This window comes from Dromiciops gliroides, chromosome 2 (assembly GCF_019393635.1).
Source record: "Dromiciops gliroides isolate mDroGli1 chromosome 2, mDroGli1.pri, whole genome shotgun sequence".
NCBI classification, from domain to species: Eukaryota; Metazoa; Chordata; class Mammalia; order Microbiotheria; family Microbiotheriidae; genus Dromiciops; species Dromiciops gliroides.
This window is the reverse complement of record NC_057862.1, coordinates 17,599,183-17,625,047: the sequence shown is the minus strand read 5'-3', so window position 1 is coordinate 17,625,047 and position 25,865 is coordinate 17,599,183. Positions and strand designations below refer to the sequence as shown.

General features: G+C 35.8%; 1 protein-coding gene across 1 annotated transcript in view; it reads left to right on the top strand.

Annotated features, from left to right (window-relative positions):
• The window catches only part of PCDH15 (protocadherin related 15), a 2,141,593-nt gene that overhangs the window by 342,230 nt on the left and 1,773,498 nt on the right, over positions 1-25,865 (top strand). Inside the window, exon 2 of the mRNA XM_043982395.1 lies at positions 15,426-15,539. The gene's annotated coding sequence lies outside the window, so the exon portion shown is untranslated. The remainder of the gene's footprint in view (positions 1-15,425; positions 15,540-25,865) is intronic.

The following is a 25,865-nucleotide window of genomic DNA, read 5'->3' as shown; positions in this document are numbered from 1 at the left end:
AGAATTTAGACCAGGTAACCTTGAGAGACCTTTCTAAAGTGAAATTTGTGAGTCCAGACATCATCTAAGTTAATAGTTTTAATTTTTATCTTCTCCTAGAGCCCTACTGGAGCAGCTAGGTGGCACAGTAGATAGAATAGCTATTCAATGTAGTGTTGCAATGAAGGGTTCATCATAGAGTATTTCGAGTACTATGAATTCAAATCATGAACTTATATTACTAGAATAAAAACCAAGCAAACGATGTTACCTGGTTTCTCTTGTGCCTGCGTAGCATTAATCATTGAAACAACACGTATCACGGATGGAAGAGGCTCTGTTGCCAACAGCACTTATCACAAAAGTTCATGCCCTTTTTTTCCATGACATCCTTTAAATCCTTCATGAAAATGGGGAGTATTGGAACGGAAGGGAACTCTTTGCAGCCAGTTTATAACTTTCTTTCAGATGTCCTAACATTGTTTGGATAGTAATGGAGTGCTTGGATTCTTCATTAGGGATATCTTACTCCTATATATGTGGTCATATATATCTTAGTTAATTTAGGTTATAAAGTTTCTCCAGCACAACTTTCTGTTAGTAATATGCTGAAATCTATTATACACAGTGTAACTGTAGAAGAAAGGGTTTGAATCTTGTCTTAGATACTTATTAGAAATGTGACTGAACAAACTTTTTTTTAGGGCAATGAGGGTTAAGTGACCTTCCCAGGGTCACACAGCTAGTAAGTGTCAAGTGTCTGGGTCCAGATTTGAACTCAGGTCCTCCTGAATCCAGGGCTGGTGCTTTATCCACTGTGCCACCTAGCTGCCTCCCTGGACAAACTTCTTAGACTCAATTTCCTCACCTGTATTACATGAATAATAGTAGCATCCATCTCAAATATTTATTGGAATAATCAAATAAGTTAACATGAAAATTCTTGGCAAGCCTTAGAGCACTCTATAAATGGTAGCCAGTGTTATTTATGTGCCCATGCCTTTGGCTTCTTTTTAATTCTCAGAATTAGATTTTTTCCATGCTTGGCACATGTTAATGACTTAATTGTTCTATCCACTTTTAACTCTGATGTGGTTATAGACTAGAAAGAGGGATATGGTCATTTGTATAGGGATTACAGCAGTAACTTGTATTGTGAACAATGTCTTGTCTTCCTTGTTAAATTCTAACCATCTCTAGAGCAGTGACATTACCCTCTTAATCAACAAGTATATTGTATCCTGAGTAAAATATTTGTTCATACTTATAATGATGACAATTTTTTTATGAGATAAGGAAGTGATCAAAATCTACTCAAACTTTGTTCTGCACAGTTTGTAACCTAAATTATTTTGTGAAGATTATTGAACTCCCTAGAATGAGCCTGACTTCACATAATTTCAACTCCCAAAGCAATGTCTACTACCATCATTTGTCATAGTTGATTCATGAAGGAGGGTGAAATATTTACTCTACAAATTGTTTTCATTTTAAATGTACAACATTTGAAACATCTTGTAAAGGGGCTTGTGTTCCAAGGTTTATTAAAAGCAATAAGAACATGCAAATACAACGCTTCAATATTCTTTCTGTCAACTATATATTGAAGGCAAACATGTCTGCAGTAATTGTAGTGTACTTTATAGCATCGTAGTATTTTTTTATATTTCACATATGACATTGGTTCTTCAAAACACCTGCTCATAGCTCATCATGATATGAAGGTGACCATGATTCTCATAGGCTCAGTTATTCTATGAAGCTGAAAAGGAATTGGCTATGTGTTTTCTGATCGAGTGCACATATTCTTGTTGTTATTGTTGTTTTGTCCTTCATTCTCAAAGAGAACAATGACATTGGGGTGATGTCATAACTTACAGTAAATTGGATTTAAACAACGCAGGGCTGTGCAAAGTCAACAGTCTCCTCCAGAGCCATCTGGGTCCAGTGGCAAGATATACATTAGGACAACTGGATATTTAAGGCAGTTGGGGTTAAGTGACTTGCCCAGGGTTACACAGTTAGTAAGTATCTGAGGTAAGATTTGAATTCAGGTCCTCTTGACTCTAAGGCCAATATGCCACCCCACTGCCCCAGTGCACATCTACTGACATGGCGACATCTTAGGTGAGTTGAAAAGACACATCACCAGTTGGGATTGCTGGGTGATGAATTTTTCCACCAGAGCAAAACACAATGGCTGTCAACTCAGTTATAGAAAAGGGACCTTCTGTGTTCTAAGGACAATTCAGATGAATTAAATAATTTTTTTTAAACAATGAAGTAACATCTCAGAATCTCATCTCAGACTTGGAAATAATCTTTGCTCATATCTAATACAAGCTATAACCAGAAATTTCTGCTTTATTTCATGGGTAGCCAGTCTTTGTTTGAAGATCTCCAGTGTGAGAGTCTATATACTCTAATCTCTCCTTCCCCAAGTAATCCATCTCACATACATTTATTTAAAATCAGGGACAATTTGTTTTTCTCCCACTTTTTGCCACCCAGGGGGGAAAAGGGGAAAGAAGAAAGAGAGACAGAAAGATAGAGATTTGTAGAAAGAAGGGAATAAAAAGAAGGGAGGAAAGAAGGAAGGAAGGAATAAGGAAGGAGGGGAACCTTATATATTGTTTAAGTTCAATTAAGCAAAATATTTTCTCTTCTGTGTCAATTAGCTCTATCGAGGTGGAGAGCTTAAATTCTTGGGAAATGTATAGGTGACACAGAGGAAACAGATAGATATGGAGTCTGATAGACCTTTTAGAAATTCAACTGCAAATATTACTAGCTGAGTGACACTGAGCAGGTCTTTTAACCTATATCCTCTTCATAGAGTGGGATAATAATAGTGTCTACTTCATAAGTTTGTTGTGAAAATTAAATGAGGTAATATATGTAATGTGTATTATGGACTTTAAAGGACTATATAAATGCTAGTGATTCCTGTTACTTGTTAATATTATTAAGCCTAATAGCTTCAGGTTATACTTTTTAAAACCATAAATAGAAAGCTAATCCCTCTGCCACAGGATAATGCACCCAGTACTTCAAGCCAGCTATCCATTATGAAGGAAATAAAAATTATAGGCTTTGAAGCAGGGAGAAGCAGGGACTCTGATGAATCCCCCACAACAACGTATGCATATACTACATAGCAGTCACCTAGCATCTATTTGTGAAATAAATGACTAAATAAATAATACCTTTGAGGTGGGATCATATTAAATGCCCCAATATTACAGAAAACAATTGGAGTTATAGGGAGACTAAATGAACCTGGTAAAATTGTATAGATATGGTGCACAATAAGAAATGCATTTTCTCAAATCTTAATCTAATGCCCTTTCTCCTCAGTCATACTAGACTCTTACCTGTCTCAGTAGAAATATGGGATGATTTGTTATTCAAATAAAAGAAAAAAATAACTAGTTTGCTTGGCTCCACGTGGCCAAACTTAAAGCAATCAGAGGAAGTTACAAAGAGTAGAAAACAAAAGTTTCTTATTAATAAGGGACAATTCCTTAACAACTTTTCCCAAAGTGCAATGGACTACTTTGCAAGTCAGTATTTAAGTTCTTATTTCAGATCTTCAAGAAAAGCTGCATATATCATAGAGGTGATTCTTGTTCAGTTATGGATTGGATAAAATCTTTGAGCTCATTTCAACCTCTGAGTTCCTGGCAATTTGTTATAATCAAGATCATTTAAGGTGTACTCTTTTACATTTTTTATAAGTAAATACTGATAATAGTAAAACATTATTATAGTGATTGTGCTAGGATTATATTTTAAGAGTTATTATGTATTTATTAATTAGGAATGCTCTCATTTCAAATTAAATTTTAAATAGAATGGCTTAAAAGGTGCCATGTATAAATGAACTTTACTTCTATTTACCCATTAAGGTTGATTGGCCTTCTGAGTTTAATCTGGGAACTGATCCAGACACATGAGGACTTAAAAATGATTAACAGCCATTTGTATCTATATTTATTAAAACAGCAAATGACAGCAGCATTAAACAGCAGTGCCACCATCTTTGGACAGGGAATGATGAAGAAATGCCACTGGGCAAATATTCTTTTTATTCTTTTGTAAAGGAAAAGATAATAGGAATATACAAACCTTATGTAATAGATTAAGAAAAGAGTCATTTTTCAAGTAAAAAAAAATATTGATTAACTTGGCATTTCAAATGCATCTCAATGGATGTGATAACAAGCAGGATCCAAATGCTAGAAGGGACCTTGAGAGGTCATCTCTGGTCCATTCTTCTTCCTTCAGGCAAGAGCACAGTTGGGCCATTAGAATCTCTAAGCATGGCTCCCATAAGACTCAATCATGTTCTGTGTCTAATGGAGAATGATCTCATGGCTGCTGCATGATATAATCATATTGTGTATCTCAGGATGAGGCTTGTCTGAAAATGTATGGAAAATCATTCCCCAACCACAACCTGACTTCAGGTATTTAATTCATAAAAAATCAATGTTGACATTTGGTGCCAATCAAGAAATCTAGCAAAGAGCTCAAATATCAGCAAAACACTGGGATAGTTTTTTATATAGTCCAAAGCTTATTTTTTTTCCCTCTGCAGGCAAAATCTTCCCTAGGCAGAGTAGGCAGCACAGTATGTTTTGTGGAATACTAAAAAGCCACTTATCCAGAAAATATTTGTCTATATGGTGAAACCCTAACCATTAGGATCACTATTATGAGTGAAGGTACTATTTTCTTGTGGGCTGCTGTCAAAACGCATTGTATGTATGCTAGCAAGAGTAATATTTTATCTGTTTGATTTCTTTGGATTAGTTTAGCTTAAGAAAGGGAATGTGATATAATGGGAAAACAAAGCCCTGCCCCTAGAGGCAGAAGACCTGGGTTTAAATCTCACTTGGACATGTTGTGACCTTGGGAAAGCCACTTGATCTCCTGCGGTCTCAGTTTCTTTTTTCTGTAAAATGATGAGATGGAATAAGACAGGGATTCTTAAATTGCCATAGACACTTTTAACATTCTGATGACATCTATCGACCTCGTCTCAGAATAATGCTTTAAAATAATAATAATAATAATAATGATAAATAGTAAAAGTAGTAGTAGTAATAAATTATTGAAGGGAATGTCAAATTCACTTACATATTGGTGAAAAAATATATAATTTTATGTTTCAAACTTCAAATTTCTTCCTTCAAATCTCTTTGCCGTTAAATATGCCCAGACTACATCTTAAAAACTCCTCGAATAAATGGCATCTGAGGGAACAAGAATTCATGGAATACCATGTGCCAGGCACTATGCTAAGCACTTTACAAATATTATCTTATTGATCTTCATTTTACTGGCCAGGAAACTTAGGCAAGCAGGAGTTAAGGAACTTGTCCAGGGTCCCACAGCTAGTAAGTGTCTGAGTTTGGACTTGAACTCAGGTCTTCATGACTCTAAGTCCAGCACTCTATCCACTGGGCCACCTAGATATCTCTATTTTTCTGTTATCCATTTTGGTAATTTTATAGGATTCTATAAATTGTGGTCAGGTGAAAAAAAATGTGATTTCAGTATTACGTTCAAATCTTATATCTGACCCAAAACTCAAGTGCCTTTGGAGCAGTTACCTTCTTGGGCTTCATTTTCTTAAAATATAAAATGAGACACTTGCAGTAAATGTCTTCTGAAGTTGTTCCAGCTCAATAGCTATAATTCCTATGATGTAAAGGGATAAATCCCACCCATAGTCAAGAGACAGATCAGAAAGTTCAGATTCCTGCACATTCCCCCATGTCCCTGCCCACAAAACAACAGAGGTGTCCCCTGGCATTTCTTCTTCTGATAGCACAAGCATCCCATTTTCAAGTAGAGGACTATGTTACAATGCAGCAGTTCCAGGACTTTGAATTTTAAGGTGCCATTTAAGGAGTCATTAATACTTTTGATTAAACAAATAAACACAAGATTATGACATTTATTACTGGAGGATGACTGAAAGATCATCTTGGGACCATCTTTTATCTTATTGGTGAAGATAGCTTATCTTGGAAAATGTCAGAAAGGCTATGAGCAGCAGAAAGTCAAATGAACCCTTTCACTCCAAATCTAGTTCAGTTAAAGGCAATTCAAAATAATGCAACTCAACAAATTTGTCAAGTTTTTCCAATAGCATGAGCTGTGAAGTGTTGAGAGGGAGTGATAAGACATTATGTCATTGAATAAAGATATCACAAATAATAGAAGGGAACAAAGAAGTCATTATTGATAAACTATGATTTTAGTAAGGAATGCCTCTTTCCTAAGGTGAACTAATTTCAGCTGGATCAGTCATTTTAAAGTCCTTCCCTCCAAACTGAAAATGAGTTGTTTCTGTATTTGTTTTGTTTGGTTGGGTTTTTGTTTGTTTGGTTGTTTTTTCTGACGCTACCTTAATAAGACCACACCTAGAGCATTGTGTTCAGTTCAGTTTTGGACAAACTATTTTTAAAAGGACATTAGTGAACTGAGAATAACTAGAAAGTAGCATTCAGGATAACAAAGAGCTTTGAGATCATGCCATATGTGGATCCACAGATAGAACTGCCAATACTGTGGTTAAAGAACAAAGGAATTAGGTACATTTTGGTAGCAGTCATGCCTGTGTTATGGGGAACTTCGAAGGAGAAAACCAAATAACACTCAGAAATAAGGAAGAGCAGTTTTATTGACACACCAGCCCAAAGCAGAGTAGCCTCCGGTTCTTTGGGCACAGCACAAGTGTCCAAGCTGCAGTTATATTCCCCTTAGGTGTTAATACATGCAGGGTTTCACAAGTACATTATGGTGAGCTACTTTCATAAAGGAAGGCATATTTCAGTAAACAGAGGCATACATGTCAGGAAGTAAGTACCAAGCCACAGACTTCAGGGGAAAAACAATGTGTCCTACCATCGTTTTGGGGGCCTCAGCTTGGGCCTCAGTTTTATCCCCCGTACTTTCCCATATTACCTGGACAACCCTTCCTTCCTGAAATTCATCAATTTAATTCAATTTCACATGTATTTTTGAGAACTTACCAAGTGACAGTAATTGTTTTAAAGGCTGTCTATCAAAGGCGAAGCAATCCCTCACCCATAGGGATTCAAATATCTGTATATTGTTGCAATATTCTCCCCCACCCCTGCTAAATATCTATCTTTATCAGTTTAATTTATCACCTGTTTAATCTGCCCATTAGTAGTCTCTTTCTAATGCTTAATTAGTTTTCTGACACATAGGTACCCCAGAGATGCAGTATTATGAGAGGAAATCTTGAGCAATACTGAGGCATAGTCATATGGAGATTCTGCCCTATTTTTTCTCAAATCCTGCATGATCAAACTTCTGACAATCCATACCTGACAAAGACTTAAGTACAAACGTACATAATAATTTCACCTCGATGCATTTTGTTTTGGCCTTTCTGTAATTTCAAGAAGTGATGTCTTAATTTGAGAGATGTCCCATTTTAGGAGTATGAGATGATGGAAGATAATAGCCAGCCTTATTGCTGTATGAGTCACACAGGTGGATTCTTTGTTAGACACAGCAAGAAAGATAAGAACAAATGGAAAGGTGAGTATAGAAAACTGCTGACCCAGTCATCAACACAGGGGAAAAGGTGAGTTTCTGGCATTTTTAAAAGCTACCAGATGAGATCAATTTCACAACTTTGCTTGTCATTTTTCTTTTCTTTCTTCTTTTTTGTTAAGGGAAGGAGGACATTAGGAGGAAAAAAAAAGATTGAAAAATTATGAGTAGGTTGCAAAGTGATAAATATCAGAATTTATGTATTCAGTCCATAACCGGGTGAAGAATGGATTTGGGGTTGGAATGATGGGTGTAAAATTACATTTTTGAAAGGATACCATTTGGAAGAGTAAATATATTTGTTCTATTTAGCTCCAAAGTGTGTTCCCATCAGTAATAATGGGTGGAAGTTGAAAAGAGGATGTGTCATGGAAAAATATGCTGTCAGAAATTTGGAAGAAATGGCTAATAAGAGGAATTGCCCTTATTTGGAGGTCTTGGAGCAGAGGCTGGGGGAGTCTTTACATATGTATAGTGTAGATTACTTTTCTTTATGGATTGGATTAGAAGGTCACTGAGTTCCCTTTCAACCTGAGATTCGGAGATATCAGGTTCAAGTGAGAAAAACAATTGTAATCAAACCAACATGCTACCCAACCCTAAGTGTAAACGGATTATTTTTTATGCTAATAATTTTGTGAAACCAAACATTTCAACTCCCTGTTCAAGAGGAGCATGGAAGGGTTGAGAATGACACAATTAGCAGTTAATTTAAGGTAACTAAAATGTATCAGCCCTAGTCAAGTGAACAGTTTTATTTTTTTGTTGCCATTGTAGGGAATCACAATGTATGAGTCATTTAAAAGCCAATCTGGTTGGTACAGTGCGTGCTGTTTGATTGCCTCCTCTCTGTGCCAGCAAGCACATTTACTCGCTAATGTTTCACATCTGTTCTTTGTAATTTAGTGATTATGGGCAGGCCTCTGTGTCCTGCTTGTTTATTTTAAAAGGGCAATAGGAGGCTTTATTTACATGAGCTGTATCTCCAGTCTAGAGATAGTAATGATTGGAGCTCTCTGGGTGTTTGCTGTCTCCTCATCATGAGTGGTTCTCAATTAAGGATGGATAAACATCCCGGAGTCTGTGGCTCAAAGACTGGCAGCCATAGACTTGGACACAGTGGGCAAGCCTGATCTCTGGCAAATGTATCGTTTGTCTCAAACTCCTTCCTGCTGTGTGGGTACTTGTGGATTTCAGTCCAAAGACAGGCCTGACTGGCTTTGGGAGCTATTGGGTATGGTATCTGAGTTGACAAATGACATCTTAGGGGGATTTCATAGCTACTCTATAAGTGGTCATTAGAGTTTTCTTGAGTGTCTCTTCATTTTCAAATGGTTGTGCCTACAGAAGTGAGAGCCAACGTGATGTAGTGGAAGGAGTTTTGACTTTGATGTCGAGACATGGGTTCAAATGCCACATGAAAATTACTAGGAAGAAAGGAAAAAACAACAACCACCATTTATTAATTGGACCACCACTATACAAAGCATTGGACATATAAATAAAATCAATAATAATGACGGTCTTTGTCCCCCAGGGCCTTACATTTAAAGGTCAGAAGAAAACATACAAAAGGGAGCTGAGAAGGCAAATGGAGAAAAAGGCAGGGAACAAATATTTATTAAGAATATACTATTTGTCAGGCAATGGGCTGGCATGATAAATATCCTGTCTTTTATCCTCAAAACCCCATGAGGTAGGTGTTATTATTATCTCTAGTTTTATAATTGAGGAAACTAAGTCAGGTCAAGTGACTTGCCAAGAGTTATATAAATTAGTATCTGAGGCTGAATTTGAACTCAGGTCTTCTTAAGTCATGGTGCTGTATTCTATCTGCTGTACTACCTAGCTAGCTTTGTAGGAGGCAGGATAGGATGAAGGTACCCCATCCTGGTGCACAGTTTTGAAACAGAAATCAAGAACAAGGCCAAGAGAGAAAGAAAACCTGGATAGGTTGTCTCCACAAAATGGAGTTTCCAGAAGCAATTCATTAATGAAAAAAGGAGGTGGGCTTCACAAAAGGATGTATCATCTTCTCATGTGATTTTACACATCTCCTTGAGATTTTTTTTAGTTCATTTTTAAAAAATAGAGGGTGGAATAAATGGTCTTTGAGGTTCTTTGATTCTCTTGATTTGTGTTTTCTGATCTCCCTATGGTTAAAATTTGTGTGTGCAATTTTCAAAGGTAAGATTTAACAGGATCTCATACCTGTTGAATCAAGTTATAGGTCAGCTACAACTTAAGGGAAAGCATAAAGTAATATCTGTGAAGAAAGAGAAAGGGATAAGCCCTTTCATTTACTCTAATTTCTTGTCACACTATGAAAAAGTCACTCTTGCCTATAGAAGCCAATGCCAGAATCGCTAGATGGCACAGCTCCAACTGCTTCTGGGAATCTTCATCTGACAGACCAATCAGCCAATTAAACCCTACATTCTCAACCTCAACTCAATTGTTTTTTATGTCTTATATGCTGGAGAGGGCAGGATGATGATGACATAGAGGGAGTGAGTGAAAGGAGCTATTGTATTAATTTGATCATTGTTCTAGAACTAGAAAATGGGAATGAAAGGAGAGGATGGCAACTATAAATATGGCCTCATATAAATATGGTCTCAATATACTTAACAAAGATGAAAGATGGAAGCTATAGATCTGAAAGACCCATGTGCCTCAGAGCAATTTCAGGTTTGGCTCCAAAGCAAAAGAAGAGGTAGAATGGTAACAGATTGTGATCAGACAAGAAAATTTACAGTTCAAATATCTGGAAATTGTACGTTTTTCATTGATGTCAAGAGCAAGTATATAATATCTCTCTATACTAGAGCTGGCATGGAGTATAGCATAGGGAATTAATAAATTGTGGTCTGAGCGGTTAGAGTGCTTCACAGAATGGGAATCTGCATGTGAAAGACCCCTACTATGAGGGCAATAGTTGGGGAAAAGAGAAAGAGCCAGGTTCTGAACTCATTAAAGAAAGAAGTGGAGTGTCTTGGATCATTATATAACAGGTGGCAGGCTTTTATGAAACTTAAAAATCTTAGACCATTGCTGCAGTCACCAGGCAACGGATCCAGTGTCACACAGAGAGTGTGTGTCAGTGGTGGGATTTGATCCCAAGTCCTCCAGACCAGCTCTTTCCACTCAATCAAAATGCCTCCTTAAATATCTACCTTTTTGGAAGGCATTATTTGCCTTTCAGATTAGGTATTGACAGTGCTCTCCTGGAAACCTCTCCTAGTGTCTCAGAAGGAAGTAGAGGTTTAACTGAAAGGTCACTGCATAAAGGAGTTCATTTACTGAGGGAATCAATGTACAATCAACAATATTTATGAATACTTAATAATTTAATAAATTGTATTAATAATTATATGATCATATATAGTTTAAAAGTATTACTAAAGAGAAAGTAGTATAATGCAAGGTGGGGAGGGAAGGAAGGAAAATAGATGAATAAAAATAACCCCATCAACCGGGCTTGAAAGATATTTTATTTATGCTAAAGTGAAAATAATTACATATTTTACAAAGAAGATAAAACAGTCCTGGACATTGATGGTAACACATTCATTGTGCATAGTTATACATGTACTTCTCCATATCCTCTATTGAGGATACACAGAAGCCCTGCCTTTGCTTCTTGTTTTTTTTTGTTTGTTTGTTTGTTTATGTCAGTATTTCATAGCTCCCCATCTAGCCCTCTAGCTGTCCATCTGTTACCCTTGGATCATGTTACATGACCAGTTTACTTCATTTTCCTGTCATGCATTAATAATATTTTGAGCCACTTTTCACTTATATGTCATCACTAACAGAATTGTAAGGGCAAGATATAACCACCCTGGGCCTTTCGACTGTCCCATGCATCACTGCAATCTCTGATTCTTTAGATGTTCTGTATTTTATAAGATTTGAGGACTTTTATTATTGATAGGAGAGAATTGGTAAAAACAACAATTAGCTTCAATGATGATGAACAGTTTGGGATTATTCAAAACAATACATAGTTTCCCAACCTGTTTTCCCTTGATTGAGTTCTTAAGAAACATCTTGATATAGAATGATGGATTTGAAGTAAGGAAGCCATGCATTCAAATTCTGCCTATAATTAACTGAGTTTATATCATTTGTGAGAGAGAAAAAGTAAAATAAATAAATTTTTAAAAATCTCCTGCAGGGTGGAAACTTTCTATTATAAGGAATTAATTGTGATTTGGGTTTTTCATAACTCTATTTTTGCTTTATTATGGTCAGAGTAGAAAAAAATGTAAGCTTGAGTGTGTACTTTGTGAGGTAATTGAACAAACAAGAGGAACTCTGACCACAGGAAACATTTATTGAAACTAAGTAACTAGCCTTCCTCTAATAGCTTTCCCACACCCATGTAGGTCTGGCCAGATTATATTTGGGACAGCCCATGTGGGTGTGCTGAGCCAATGGGAGACTCAGCATGGCTAAGAACCACCTCTCCCCTTCCTGTGGGAGAGTCAGTTAAGATTCAGTTGGATACAGTTATAGAGGTGGTTAGCGAGGGTTCTGAGAGAAATGGGGAAATAAGTAAGGCAGACATTTGGAGGAGCTGTGGATGTTTGACCTTCGGAACAAAACAGAAGAGACTGCAAACTAATACTACTTAGAGCTACAGATTTCAGGTATGGATGAGTATGTACTTTTTTAGGCAGAGCTGGCTCATTGGAGCTAGCTGGGCTGGCAGCAGGTTCCGGTGCCTGGGTCCCTTTTTCCCCAGAGATTTTATACATTGTTTCTAGTTCTATTAATCTCACTTGTGTGATTCAGATAATGTTTTAAATTTGTTCCCATCAATAAACCTGCTGTGTTTTTGAAAGAGACTATTTCTTTTCTTGCCTCAGTAAAAAGGTGAGCCACCCAATTAACTCTTCCCATACTAAATTTGGCCCTTACAGTATGTATGCATGTATGTATTCATGTATATGTATATTCATGCATGCATATCTGTATAACTATACACATATATGTCTATGTATATAGTTTGTATATATCTCAACTGCTTTAAATATAAGGAAGGAGATTGATATAATGCAAGGATTTCAACTTGGAGGCCGGATTTTGTGGATTTGATTCTTATCTCTGCTACAAACTAGCTGTGTCACTTGTTAATTCAATGAAACTTTCTAAGGGTGAGTTTGTTAAGTGACAAAATGAGAATAACTATAATAGGACCTGCCTAAGGAAATTACAGTAATAATCAAAAAAAGAATATCAGTATATATGCATGCATAAATAAATATGTATATACAAATTTCACATATGAACACATGTATCTTTGTGTGCATGTATACATATATGTGTATTTATATTATGCTCTGAAAAAATCTTAAAGTTCTAAATCAGTGTTAGTGCTTCCTGTAAAATATTTGTCACATTTTTAAAAGCTGGACTCTGATTACATCAGTGAATGAAGCTTCTTTTTTAATGTAATAAACATTTATTTATAGTTTTGCATTCTAAAACTTTTTATCCCTTCTTTCCTCCCCCCCCCTTCCCCCCTCCTTGAGGCAGCAAGCAATCAGATATGAGTTATACATGCACAATTATGTAAAACATTACCATATTTGTTATTTTGTACAAGAAAACTTGATTAAAAGAAAAAAATGAAAGTGAAAAGGAGCTTGTTTCAGTCTGTTCCATCAATATCAGCACTTTCTTTGGAGGTGGATAGTATGTTTCATCCATAGTCCTTTGGGATTGTCTTGGATCATTTTATTGTTAATAGTCAAGTCAGTGAATGCAGCTTCTTATGAAGAATTTGTTCTGCCAGTAAGATCAGTACCTTCTCTTCAATTACAAGGATGATGAGGAGGAGGATGATTGATGATTGATGATGATGTCTTAGAAATGTGCCTAGGGGCAATGAGAGGTTAGTTGCCTTGACCAAAATCATTAAGCCAGGATATTACAGAGAAAGCTCAAAAATTCATTTCACCATGAGAGTATCCATTTAATAAATGTTGAATTGAGCACACCGTCCTATAATTTGGTTCTAAAGACACTATTTTGGTGGTACCAGGACAAGATAAAAAAAGAATATTTATTAAGTTTCCCAAAGAAGCAATGAAGAAGTCATATGAATACAAAAAGCATTGAGGTCTTGTTTTAAGGTGTACCTTTTTTGAAGGATATTTTCTTTTACTTAGATAACATTGACATTCTTCATTACATGTAAAATCTCATTGCTGATGTACTTATCAATGAGAATTGAGTCTAAACATGTAATGTATGATTGTATTTTCTCTGGGAACAAGAATTCTGCCCTCTGCTTCCTTTGAACCATACACGATTCTCCATGTGGAACAAGTGTTTTCTAAGTATTTAGCAAACATTTAATCCAGGTATGCTTTTTTAAAACTTTTTAATTTTTGTTTTGTCTTAAAATTTAAATAATTGAAAATTAAATGAGTGGAGAAAATAAAGATAAACATTAAATTAATGACAAAAGACAAATATTTTAGCAAATCATATATTTGTAATTTTGAGAGGGAGAGGCATAACATATTATTTATACATTTTAATAATTGAGAACCAACATGGCAAATTGGACTCAGAGTCAAGAAAGGCTGGATTCAAATTTTGACTTCTACATAATTACAGTGGAATTTTGGGAAATTTACTAAACATTTCAGTTCCTCAAACAGATCTACAAGATTTTATGTTACTGATATCTATTATTAGGGAGTGATTTCATATTTGGGAGTACCCTTCATGTATGTATTTATCCTCTCTCTCTCCATTCATGTATCCATGTATTATCTAGGTAACAGTAACAGTAGATGGATAGGTCATGCAACCTCTCTCAGCTTCAGTACACAGTCACATATTTGCATGGAGAGAGAGTGGGAGAGGGAGAGAGAGTGGGAGTGGGAATGGGAGTGAGAGAGGGAGAGGGAGAGGGAGAGGGAGAGGGAGAGGGAGAGGGAGAGGGAGAGGGAGAGGGAGAGGGAGAGAGAGAGAGAGAGAGAGAGAGAGAGAGAGAGAGAGAGAGAGAGAGAGCAAAAGAGCGCTCGAGAGCATGCATAAACCCTTTAAAGTCCCTTTAGCTCTAAATCAATGATCCTTTGATGTGTCTATACTTTCTAACCCTGTCTGGCATGTATATATCCTTCAGTCTAAGTTCCAAATGTTGGTGTTGGGAAAATTCTTCTTTCTTAGCCTTGATATATATGAGTGTTATTTGATAATTATAGAATACAATCTTTCCAAATCACATAATAGTAGCTTGCATTGCTGTAATCATGAACTGATTGTCCTATTACCTAGTAACGAATCACTCTTTTGACTTTGCATTTTTATCTTCATGAAAAGCTTCATGGGCTAGACCAGGGTTATATTAAGCTCAGTATTATACATGTATAGGTAAATTAATTACTGTACATCAATGCAAGATAGCTAACCTCCTACTTTTGCCAATCAGTATTGGCCACATAAAAGGAGAGAAATTGAAAGTCAAAATTGACTTGGAAATTGAAACTAGCATTTCATCAATGTCTGCAAAGGGCTGAACTGAAATAGACTCCTACAATTGTATCCAATGGGATATGCGTACAGCTTATTATAGAGTGTCTAATTTAATATGTATCATTAGTGTTTCTGCTTCTAGTTTATGACCCTTTTAAGAAGAGGAATGATGATTCTGAACATTCAATGGGTTGACTCAAAGAGATCCTTTTTAGAAATACAGATGTGAGCCAGTGGCCTTGGAGAATTGGGGCAAATTCCCCTAACTTGATCTTAAGGGGTGAGATAGCATGGTTAATGCTGATCACAAAGTGATAATCAAATTGTTCTCTCCTTTGTCTCCACTCCAGACAAAGCTGCAGTTTCAAAGATTCCCATTCCTGTTTGGAGCCAATAAGGATTTTGCTTGGGATATATTGATCTTAATTCTACAATGAAAAAGGAAACTAGAAACTGTTTACTATGTGAGTATGAAGCCCTCCCTTCCGTCCAGTTAAATATATTATTTAAATTGTCCTCTTATAAGATATATTTCTTTGGGGATTTTATACTCCTGATGAATTAATATCTTCTTTTAGATTCTTAAATACAGTCCTCTTTTTTTTCTTTTATTTTGCTGGGATTCATAGGGCTTCTATTAAATGTAACACATTTTGGAACAGATTTGTATTCTAGTAAATTTCATTGCTTCACATATTGTCTCTTCATATATATTTGGCCTGGCTAGCCAACAGCTGCATTATTTATAAATAATTTAAATAGAGTATTGGCAAAAGAAAATATGTCCATAAATATTCTTGAGATAAATTAGTTTGTGATTAGAACTGTGTGCTCTTCTCTAGCTTACTGTCATGGTCTAATTAGTATTAATTCAGTCCAGAAAGTATAGTCCCTGTGCTGACTGATGCAGTATTGAAAGCACTGAATTTCTCATCAGAAAACTTGGGTTATCTTATTGCCTCTTTCATTTACTATGTGTGTGACCTTGGGCAAATTACTTAAATCTCTTGGATCCTTATTTTCCTTATCTGTAAAATCTGGTGATTGGACAGTATGACCTCTAAAGTCCCTTCCATGTCCAAAATTATGATTCTAGAATGAATAAGCCAGAAAAGTTCTGGTCCATAATAATGATCCTTTGGAGGGACCATGGAAAGGAGGGGAGAAGGAGAATGATGATGGTTAGCCTGTAGAGAGAAGAATAAGTGTTAGGGAAGGGAAAGAGATAGGGATCAGAGATATGATAGAAACTTCAAGGCTGTGTCATAGAAGAGAGATTCTATGATCAAATAGTGAAAGTTGCAAAGAGACATTTTAAGCCTTGATGTAAGAAAGAACTTTCAGTTAAAGCTATCTGTCCAAAAGTGGAAAGGGAGTTGAGAAGTAGTTTCATTCTTAGTGAATGTCTTATTGAATCGGGGAGGTTATGTCTTGGAGTAGCTATTTGGGGTAGTATGATTCGTTTCCATTTCTGAGAGTTGGTGATTCTTTGAAAAGAAAAAAGAACACACACACACACACACACACACACACAATAAGTCACCACCTGTGTAAATTGGTTGTCCTCCAAAAGCTTATATTCTAAAAGGAAAGACAACATCAAAGACATTAAATATAAATTAGCATAATTGAACAAGAAGAAGAAATCACCAAAGATTTCCTTTCAGAGATGGTGCATGAGATGAAGTTTGAAACAAAATAGGAATTCCAAGAGGAGTGGAGGTGAGGAGGCAATACTTGCCAAGAATGGGAAACAGCCTGGTCAAAAACATGGAAGGGAAAGGGGAGAGAAAGAATTGAAAGTTCATAAAATAGTAATTAGGTGAAAATGACTGAAACTTTCAATGTGAAGGGATATTGTACAAAAAGCCTAAGAAGGTAGGTGGGAATCTGTTATTATGAAAAGCTTTAAGTCCCAATTAAGATAAAATATTGTCTCATAAAATCCATGTGATAGGGAAAGCTAATTGAATGGGGCTTTTTTGCCTTATGCTTTTTCTTACATATGGGGAGCAGGGAGAATTCATTAACCTGTTAATAACTTAGGGAAAACCCCCATTTCCTTAGAAGCCATATTAGAATGATACAATAGGTAAAAGAGTTGTTCCTTAGCATTCCAAACACAGAGGGATGCCATGAAGTCAAAGGTTTCTTCAATCCTGACTTCTGTTTGCAGTGCAATAAGAATCAGGTTAGGAGGTAGAAGACTCCAGTTGTACACCCAGCCTGACTTATAACTTACTGTATATCCTTGAATAAGTCATTTAGGATAAAATTAAGCTAAAGGACTTCTAGCACTCTTTTTGGGTATAAAACTGAGAGGACTAATCATTTATTTGCTTAGCTTCTCTTTCTTCTTATTACATGTCAGGGATTCATTTGCAATCACTTGCTCTTTTATACCAGCCAATCATAAAGATTTAATCATAATCCCTCATCAATTCATGTTTCCCCACCCCAACCCCAGCTTTAATCAAGGTTACTCTAGTTCCAGGCTACCAGTATTAGATAGGTACTTCCTTTTTTCTTAGTTTCTTCCATCCACACTATCTTTTACTCTTTCCTTTCTAATCAGATCATCGTGCCAAGAAATCTGACCCATGAAAATTGAACATTCAGATTTTAAAAAAAACAAAACATTTTATAGCTAGAAGAGATTTTGAATACTACAAAATCTAGCCTCTCCCCATCTTATGATAGGGAAACAGACTACGACAAATCCTTACCCAAGGGCACAAAGCTAACCGGTCACAGATACAAGATGAAAACTTACATGACCTCTCTCCCATACCAGTGCTCATTTCCAATATAACCAAAACAAAGTCCCCAATGAGCTTACATTCATTTGAGGTAACATAGTAAGTACCCAGATAAATAAATATGAAGTGACCAATAATAATATTGTTATTTTAAGTGACATAAATTTAATATCTGGGGGATTTGAAGGAAGTACAAGAGAAATTGAAACTAACAGGATATGTAACAATTTAGATTTGGCTGAATAAGTTGTAGTATATGAATATGATACTGTAGTATTGTGTTATAAGAAACTAGGGAACACATTATTTCATAATGACCTGCAAAGACTTAGATGAGTTGATGCAGAGTCAAGTGAGCAGAACTAGGAGCACAGTTTATACAATAACAACACACTGTAAAGTGTCCTTTGTAAGAACAATGATCAGTAGAATACCCCTCTATGATTCCAAAGGACCAGTAATAAAACATGTTGTCCATTACAGAGTTGATGAATTTAGGGGACAAAATTTCATCCATCTATCTATCTATCTATCTATCTATCTATCTATCTATCTATCTATCTATCTATCTATCTATCTATCTATCTCTATCTATCCAGCAATATATCTAATCGTTAATCTTTATATTTAGATTTTGAATCAGCTCATCTAAATCTTCCCATGTCTTTCTGAAATAATGTTTACTACCCTTTTTTGTGGATCAATGAGAGTTAAGTGACTTTCCCAGACTCACACAGCTAGTAAGTGTCATGTGTCTGAAGTCAGATTTGAACTCAGGTCCTCCTGAATCCATGATTGGTGCTTTATCCACTGTGTCACCTAGCTGCCCCATTACCAACTTCTTATGACACAATAATGCACTGATTCATATATTACAGTCTATTCAGCCAATTCTAAATTGTTGAATATCTTGTTAATTTTTTAAAATTTCTTTTGCTGTCTTTAAAGAACAGTTAAACTAAAAAAACAAACAAAAAAGAACAGTTAAACGGAATAAGATCTTACAAAGTTCCCTGGTTGTTATATTTTACTTACTTAGAAAGTGTTTTAATATTACTGTACTATCACTTTGTATTTATTTATTTACCTGTGTATTTATGATGTTACCTCCAGAAGAATGTAAGCTCTTTCTGTAATGTATATATCAATATCAATAGATAGATAGATGGATGATGAATAGGGGAGAGAGAGAGAGAGAGAGAGAGAGAGAGAGAGAATGAATATTTCCATTGGAAGAAAGTTTTTACCTGATTATGTATATTTCTTACAAGAATGTTTTCTTTTTTCCCAGTGGATTAGGTAATAAACCAAATCAATTTCAGTTCATTAAAAAAATACCCATATCTGCTTGCTGCACCAGGGCAGGGAGGGGAAGGAGGAAAGGAGGTATAAAAATTGGGACCAAAAACTATAAATAAAAATGTTTATTACTATACACACACACACACACACACATACACACACACACACACGGGGTGGGGGGGGACAATAAAGATGTGGAATATCACTTACACTTTCAGATGAAACAATTTTATTATTAGTTTCACTTAACTGCTTTACATTGTTGCAAGAGACCTTACAAAGTGAATGTATTCTATAAATGTATGTAAGGTAAGAACAAAACAAATCAATGAAGTCAAAGATGCCACCAAGGAAAAATAAAATAAAATAAGGAAACAAGGATCTTTCTTAGTTGGAGATAAGGAGGAAATCTCTCTACCAACTTGAAAGAATGCCTTTCTAAGGCACAATGGTAGGAAGTGGAATTCAACATGCCTGGAGACAGCTTGTAAGAAAATGTGATTGGCAAAAGAGTGTATTTTAATGGGACATAGTAAGGAATACACCTGGGCAATTAATTATATAGGATCATGATGGTGGGGGACTCTTCTCTTAGTATTTTGTAAATTCTCATTATTATTATATTCAAATGTGCTTTAAAACAACCTAACCTCTTTAGTTTTCATTAGCATCCTACTTATCTCTAATTGTCATTAGAGAGTGGAGACCCATATCCTCCTTTCTCCTGTTATATGATATCCTATTTAGAAACATATGAGTTCTCTTGAGTTTTGTCTTGATGAGCAGAGATTCAAGGAATAGTTTTAATCTTAAGTTTTACAGTATTTTTTAAAAAACAACAAAACACGCCTCTTTCTTTCTAATGATTCCTCCCCAGATAGATTCTTTCCTTATATTTAAGCATACTAATCTAGTAAATTGGCCATATCTAAAAATTTATGGCAAAAACTTTTAATTGTTTTGATGTATTTGGTTTTCTTTTTGTATATATAAGAAAAAAGAGAATTTTAACTGACTGATTACATTTGTGAAATTACTTGACTTAGGAAATCCATATTGGAGTTGAATACAACATCTATTTGATGTTGACAGAAGGGAATCACAGCTCTTGATCCCTGTGGCCCTCATTAGGATGCTACTAACATGCACCCTCACTTAGAGTACAGACACTGTTACACTGCAACTTGACACCAGAAGGGCTGTTGTGAGCTTGCCAAATGGGTTATAAAGACCTCTGCTGTTTAGAAGTGGAACAAATGGTTAGGAGGCCCTGCTACCTGGCCCTGGGTGCTTATTTCAATGATCATACATATGAATAGGTCCCACCACACTCAAGAATTTCATTATCTGAAGGAAACTGTGATCAGCAAGCACCAGAACACAAAACATATTCAGGGAGTTGGAAATGCATTCTTTGGTTAGACCTTTGAGTGTGGTGGTGGTATGGTTACCTTTTGAAGCATCCTATTCTTTTTCCTCTTTCCTCTTAGCACACAAAACTGCTATTTACCAGGTTCCCCTAGGAACTACTATTTCCATTAAATGATGTTACTTCTCAGAGGACAGATATCTGGCCATCAAGGCAGGCTCACCCCATGGTAGTATAAGAAGGAGGTGTGTAACATGATGCTCTTTGCTTTCTAACTCATTTGGACTTCTGGTAGAAACAATACAGAAACCTTTCTCTTATTCTGTTCATTTATTTTTAAGATTTAGAAGACAACTGCACAAGTGGATAAAATGCCTTCTTTGTATTTGAATAATGTGAGGAAAGCTTATCTTATGTTGCTACACTATGAGCACCTTTGGCACCATTCAAAGAGCAGACAAGATGATGGGGATCTGATGTCCCTCAACCTCTTCCCACATAGCTTTGATTTCATCCTCTATGCCTCCATATTCATTAAAAGCTACATAGTTTGAAGATTGTGCGTATTTGATTTGAAAATATTCATTATGACATTTTAACATTTTATTTTGATTTAGTGATTTCATTTTCAATTATTGTTTTGGATTTGTGTTTACACTAGGGTCTGCCATCATCATCTTCATTATCAACCTTCATCCCAGCACCAGCATCAGCATCAGCACCATTACAACCATGATCATCATCATAATCATTATGATCATCAGGATCATCAAAAACCACAACAAACAGTAATAACAGTAATTGACACTTTTGTGGTTCTTCTAAGGTTGCAAAATTCTTTATATACATTAAATCAATTATCAGTAGGTTTTTCAATGCAAGAATTATTAAAATTATTAAGTGCAGTGACCCCCTCACCTTTCTTCTTGGATAACTATTTGTGACTCCTGAAGTATTGTAATTAAATCACATAGGAACAACTAATATGATATTATAAAGCATGTTCTCTTCCAGCTAAATTAGGTTTTTATGAAATTAGATCTGAGAAAAGAGCATAGCTTTCAGTATTTACCTAGCAAATTGGTATGTAGTCTAGGAAGATCTAAATAAGAACCAAAACATTCATAAAATAAGGCGAGTATACTCAGAAGAAACAAAATGGAAGACCTTGGTCAGCTATGAGACCATATAAGTATAACATGAAAAGGGGAGAGATACCCAGAAGGAAAAAAGGGCATTTGTCAAGATGAATAAAAGGGGGAAAAGCAGAATTAAACCACTTTAATCCCATTAAATTCACCAAACATTCATTAAGGATCTACTATGTATAAGTCACTAAGCTGAGTCCTGGGCATTCAAAACAAAAATAAAAAATTTCTGCCCTCAAGAAACTAACATTCTATTTCATGCAAATATCATGTAAACAAATAAATATAATATATGCAATAAGTATATTATAAAATACTTTGGAAGGAATTAAGGAATAAATTGTTGGGGTCAAGTTTTTGAGTATCTGCCAAATCACATTATTTTCTCACATTCAACCCTGTGCTTCATTAAGAAACATTGTTTTCTTAATGAAGAAATAACATTACAGGTACTTATGACTAACAATATAAAGGGAATGAAAAGAGAAAAGAAATTTTAATGATGCATTGACAAAGGCTAAAGGGGGCACTCCTCTATTAGCTATTTAATATGGAGAGAGTAATTTGGTGGCTCACCATAATATTGGGGTTCAGAAAATAATGAAGGACCTCTGGGTCCAAAGCTTCCTCCTATCTAAACTGATTTTTTTTAAGTAAGGGAGATAGGTTAAATGAGTGAGGCAGTGAGAGAGGGTTAAAAATGTCTGTAGAACTTTGGAAATATCCACCAGATTAGTTGGCTCATGGCCAAGTAAGGGGTGGGTGGGGTGGGTTAAATAATTCCATTCCAGACTCATTAGCTCCTGGCTGGCTCACCAAACTGGTGGGGCCAAGTTTCTGAGTATCTGCCAAATCACATTATTTTCTCAAAACAGGGGGCTATTTTGGAGGGGAACCCCCCCCAAAAAAAAAAAAACTAGTGTAGGAGATAACACTTGAGCTGTGCGTTGAAGAGATCTATGTACTAAGGGGTGAATGAACAGGAAATTTTTTCTAGATATCAGAGACAGACTATACAAAGGTACAGTGACAGAATAGGAAATGGCATTTTGTTTATGACAAAAAATAAGTCTTATTTGGCTGAAACATAGAGTATGTGAGAGGAAGAGATTTATATTCATCTTAGAAAGATGAGTTGTAGTCATAATGAGAAGGATTTTAAATGCCAAACAGAGGATCACATTTTTTGATTAAGAGACTGATAGGGGCAGACTTGGCATATCACTATTGAATCTGTGTGGAAAACACATGGGAGAGTAGAAACATGACAAGGAAGGAAACCAATTTGAAGTCTATCATAATAGCCTGACCAAGAGATCACAAAAGAAAAAGTAGCGTAGGAGACAGTATAAATGAAAATAAGATAATAGATAGAGGTGCTGTTCAAAGAATCAGTTCAATATTGCCATTCATTGGCTATAGGGATGTTAGGGAGAGGGAAGAGTTAAAGGTTATCCTAAAAAAAAGGTTATTCTAATGTTTTGAAACTAGATTATGACAGTGGTGCTCTTTGTAGAAAAAGCAATTTCAGAAAATATGTACATTTAGGATTGAAAATAATGACCATGTTGAGTTTGAGAAATCAATGGATGTCAAATAAATGACACATAATGCAAAATGGGATCTTAGGGTATATTAGGAAAAACTACAGATTTTAGAGATACCTTTCAAGTAATGTAAATGGAGTCTATGGGGTATAACGAAATAATCAAAGAAAAGAAGATGATATTAAGAATGACCTATAAAGGTCTGGAACACTTTCACACTTAAATAGGACATGTATGATCTGTCAAAGGCGACTGAAATGTGGGCAGACAGATGAATGGATCCTCGTTCTAGAGCTGGAGGGGACCTCTGAGACAATCTACTCCTATGCTCCTTTAATAAATGAGGAAACTTAGGGAGATTCAGTGACTTTCCTGAGGTCACATAGGAAATTGCCAGTAGCTGGATGATTAGGAAGACTATCATTTAAAAAACACTCAAGGAGAAGAGAAAATACATTAAAGGGAAGTAAAGAAAGTTGTTGCATAGTCATTTTCATTTATGTCTGACTTTTCATGGTCCAATTTGGGGTTTTCTTCGAAGAGATACTACAGTTGTTTGCCATTTTCTTTGCTCACTCATTTTACAGATAAGGAAACCGAGGCAAAGAGCATTAAGTGATTTTCCAGGGTCATGGAGGTAGTAAATGTCTGGGGATGGATTGGAACTCAGGTCTTTCTGATTGCAGCTTCAGAACTCAATCCAGCATACTTTTTTGGGGGGGGGTTGTTTTGTTTTTTCGGCAGGGCAATGAGGGTTAAGTGACTTGCCCAGGGTCACACAGCTAGTTAAGTGTCAAATGTCTGAGGCCTGATTTGAACTCAGGTCGTCCTGAATCCAGGGCCGGTGCTTTATCCACTGTGCCACCTAGCTGCCCCTATCCAGCATATTTTTGAAAAAGTAAAATCAGATTTAATAAACACTTGTAACATTGGAGGGAAGAATATCCATTACCCTTTTGTGGTTCAAAGTACATAGAACTAAGTAGGGGATAGTAATTGAAAAAATAAAGGTAAGAACATCTGGTGTATCTTCATATATACACCCCTTCTGTTTTTGACTTCTGGATATAACTTTAGCAATCAGATCAAGAATAATCAGTTTTAGTGGAAAATTAGGACCAGAATTTAAAAATTTTAGAGATAGTTTCATTGCAAATCTTCATATTGCTGGCCTATTTGTGTATGACCTGTGAAGGAACCTTTTGAGTTCATGTTGGTCCAGTCGGTCATAGTCAGACACAATGTACACTGATCCCGACATAATCATGTCATTTTGGTTCTCTTCAAGTATGAAGGACAACAACCAGGTCTAGAATTATATTATGATGATCCTGGGTTAGGTCTTAATATTTGACAGATTTTGAGTCAAATATAAACATTAAGGTCAATCTCTTTTTAATATGAGAAACATTTAAGCATGGAAGAGATTTAGAATTTGCCCAAGGTTACAGTACAAGTTAGTAGGTGCTAATGGAGAATCTTAAAAGAATGAATTATGTATCATGATCATATTTCTGATTCAAAACTAATGCTAAGTGTGATGAAAACATTTATCTTTGGTCAACTTGAAAACACAGTTTATTGATGAAAATCAATTTCCAGTTATATTTTCAAAAAAGCAAGCTGGTGGCTCATTCACATACAGAGCAAGTTTTAAAAATCTTAAATCCATCACTCAGGATATAAATAAATATAAATAAAATTTAAAATGAATTTACTTTTGATAGAAATCTGGCAACTTTTGCATTTATTATTCATTTAATTAAAATAACTACTATTGTGCAAAATTGAGTAATTTTGACTTAAATAGTTTAAGTGACTGAAGTCTGAATAAATCAATTCTGACAAGTTTAGTATCTAATCTTAGGCTAAGTGTTTCATCTTCATACCCTAGGAACACCTGGAAAAAAAGGATGCATGTATTTACAAATGTTAAGGGCTAAAATTCTAGCTAGTCTGTCTAAAATATTTAATGAGTGGTCATCTTACCCAATCAGAAGATCAGAAGATGAACGTTCGGTTTTCCTCTTCGTGGTCAGCCAAACTGTGTAATTTAAGATTCTAAATGTGGATTCTAATGTGTTCCCCCAGTTTGGGGGAAACTGACTAAAAATCACTGATAAAACGAGTTTAGGTTTTTAAGGGTTTATTGGAAAATAGAAAGAAAAAGATTGAGAACAGAATTCTAACAGTCTGGCATTCCTATCTTTCCTCAAATCTCCTGTGAAGTCCTCTGCCGCCACCACCATCAAGTCCGGAAGCCAAAAGGGCCAGTGCTCTCTGCGCAGGCTCCCTTTCCTCCTTCCTGTCTCCTCCCAGACCATAGGAGGCTCCTCCAGTTGATTGGCTGGTAGACTTGATAGACAGCACCCATGAGCAAGCGTCATTTCCTGACGCCAAGGAAAAGCCACAATGCCTCTGAGGCATTTTCCTCATGGTGGAGCTCTCCACAGCAAGTCTCCAGTAGGTGGCGTCATTCCAATCATTACACAAAGTTGTTATTTAAAGCTGAATAGTATTACATGTTTAACTCATTTACATACTGGTTAAAGAATATATTTTTTTCTCCAAAATAACCCTTTGAGTTAGGAAGGAAAACGTCTTAGATCTGTATGTGATATTTTGGAACATTAAGTCTCACAATGGATAAGGAGTCATGCTGTGA